General features: G+C 29.1%; 1 long non-coding RNA gene across 1 annotated transcript; it reads right to left on the reverse strand.

Moving 5' to 3' along the window:
* Positions 1 to 815: 815 nt before the first annotated feature.
* Positions 816 to 1,195, reverse strand: LOC139905505 (uncharacterized). Its single transcript, XR_011780318.1, has 2 exons — positions 1,119 to 1,195; positions 816 to 1,056 (listed from the first exon to the last, which is right to left on the reverse strand). It is a non-coding gene; the product is annotated as an uncharacterized lncRNA (long non-coding RNA).
* Positions 1,196 to 3,152: the final 1,957 nt, after the last annotated feature.

Here is a 3,152-nt window from a genome sequence, read left to right on the forward strand (position 1 = left end):
TACTGAAGCTTGCATTTATAAATATTTTAAATTGAAAGATTAAGATCTATTAGTATTAATGCAGTAACACACTTCTATGATTATAAACATTATCTACATTTGAATTTTTAATCACTAATTGTAGCTCAAACTTTATTTTTTTAGCAAATAAAAAAACGGAAACTTCCATATAAAATATCAATTTCCTCTAGAACGACCCTATACTTTATTTTTTAAACTTTCAAAATGGATAAGTGTAAACATCAAGGAATATTGAACAGTCTTTAAAAGTATTGGGAACGATTTTAAAAGAAAAAAATATGTGTTTAATATTGTTGTAGAGTCGAAGTCGTAGATTCGGAGTAGGTGCCTTTTTTGGGGATGTCGAAGTCAGAGTGAGGAGCCAGAAAATTGGTAACGACTCCGACTCCGACAAAAAAATATATAACAATAATTTATGTAAATAAAGTTTATTTATAATCTAAAGCTTACATTGAGTGTTCGTAAAGCGTTTTTCTAAATGTTTATTCATAATAGGTATTAAGTACTATTAATTTATGAAACTGGAAAGTTATTTCATTTATAAGTTTACTTCACAAATTTCCAACGTGCCCTATAGTCTACATCTTCACAATTCCCAAACATTTCTAAATTCAAAAATATTATGTTGGATAGAGCATAGCCAATAGGGGTACTAGTTCATTACTTAGTCTTGTAAATAGTCATTATCATCAGAGTAAAGGCTAACTTCATAGTGAGGGATTCTTTGTATTGTTTTTCCTCGGTTACGAGTGCATAACTTATATTCATAAACTTATGAATGTATTAGCAGTAGATAGATTTTGATCCATTTCATTTATTGTTCATCTTTTTAAATATCTTATATTCCAAATGGTTTATTTTTACCTCATACAATTATTTGCTACATATAACTTCACTTCACTTCTATATATTCAATTTAACTAAAGAAAACATCACAAATCATCTTCCAAGAAGTTACGCGAGGCATTCAAGTCTTGAAGTAAAGATGATTCTGGGTCCCTCCTTGAGAAGAAAATATACTTAATGTATATGAACCTTTAAAAAAAACCTAAGTAAGTTGGAGTAATTGAAATACTAAAATTTTCAATTTTTTTTACATATACTTAATCAGTGTAACTCCATCCTAGCAATTAAAGAATAATTTACAAAAATCAAATTTTCAAGGAAGAAAAGGTCATCGCTCACGCTAAAGCCGTCCATGGTATTCTTATGACTAAATAATTATAATTATAGTTAGTGATGAAAATCTTGTGTATTTTTGGACTCGCCCGTTTTTGTTTTGTTTTTGGAATTGGTAATCTGAAGAATGAATTTTCTTTTCCTAAGCTGTTGTCCTTTTGTCACAGCTGATTATAGCAGATCTAATGAAACGCAATGACAACTAAGCCGCTCTTCTCCAAAACATGCGTCAAATTGTTAGGGTTAAACTCTTTATATTCAGTTTATTTTTTTAACATGCCCAAAATATATGGGATTTTCATTACTAATCATAGTGTCATGTAATATACTTTATTGCCCAAACTATAGGAGTTATAGGCTCCTACTTTTTAGACTTAGAGTAATATTTCTATCATAAATTTGTAAAGTTGCGTCACCATTATATAATCATCCCCAAGCCCCACTTGCAAATACTTGTGCCGATTCAATATGCATATATCCCTGTAACAGGTATCTCTAAAAAAAAATATACAATACATAGTTGTAATAATTATATATATATGCAAAACATAATGAGAAACCATTTTATTAACTAAAGTCCCAAGTGAGTCATTAAATGTCGAAAATACATTTTAAAAACTTAAAAAAGAAACTTAACTCATTAGTATAATAGTTGTATTCACGAGTTAAATATCTTTTTAAGAAATGCATTTTTAATCATTTACTATAAAATATATATCAATAATTATCCAATACTTACAGACTTTTCAATATGTAAAAGCTTGTTTGCATTTCCTTTGACAGCCCCCCACCCAAAAAAAAAATAATTATTCGAAAAATTGAAATACAAAAAAAAATAATTAAAAAAGGTAGAAATTATATTCAAAATTGATTATAATTAGTGTATTGTATAAAATATTATCTTAACGTGTGCAAAAAAAAATTATAGTTGCTAATCTGATTAGTGTTTTATTTCCCCTCAAAGTTGTTACTTATGAGTATTCTTTTTAATCCATGAAGAGAATATGTAATCATAAAGTATAATACCAGTGTAGTAATGTTTTAAGTACCTATCCTTGTTGGACTCGGAGTAAAATCGAGGATCGACATCGGAGTAATTTCTGTCTATGTCTTTACTATGTAGATATAGAGCAGGATTGGTGTATATTTCATTCTCCTTGTAGCTACTCACAACTAATCTAATGAAAGGAAATAACAGCTGTTAGCTGCTCTCCTTCAAAACATTCTTTAAATTAAACAGGGTTTTTCCAGTTTCTTTTATTTTTAGATCCCGTCAGATCATATCTTATATACATGTAATTATTAATTATGGAGCTTCTTTTTTTTTTTTTTTTGAGTGAAGACTTTGACTCAAGACGACATTTTGAAGACTTGACAGTCGTCATGATCACACAATCAAATGCTTGATACTTGACTTGGACTCGTTCAGGCTTACAACTCCAGTAGGACTCGAAAATTCATTTTTTTTTTACTAGATATATAAATTATTTTATATTCTAAGGACTTGAAATACACTCAATGGAGATATTTAAGTACTTGAGGATGTCAAGAAAGAATCAGATTCCATTCTAGTCTATTAGTGTACATCCTATTGTTAGTATAGTCCCAGCTAGTGATGAAAATCGTGTGTACTTCGGGTTGTTAAAAAAACGTAAATCAACATGGTTACCCTGTTTTGAAGAGTAGTAGTATAGATGTAATGACGTTTCATTAGAGCAGCTACAATCAGCTTTAATAAGGGAGGAGGGGAAGAAGGAAATAAACAAGAATATTTGTACAAATTACTCCGATATGTATCCTAAATTCTATTCTGAACAATCATAACTCTGCAACTATTCCTCAAGGCTACTCTCCGTCTTTTAGGATCACACAATAATCTTCAATCAGTTTTTGAATATAATTGAATTTAGTTATTTTAAATATTAAACGGTTTTGCTGCTGCATAATTTTTT

Source organism: Lepeophtheirus salmonis, chromosome 5 (genome assembly GCF_016086655.4).
Source record: "Lepeophtheirus salmonis chromosome 5, UVic_Lsal_1.4, whole genome shotgun sequence".
Taxonomy (NCBI): domain Eukaryota; kingdom Metazoa; phylum Arthropoda; class Copepoda; order Siphonostomatoida; family Caligidae; genus Lepeophtheirus; species Lepeophtheirus salmonis.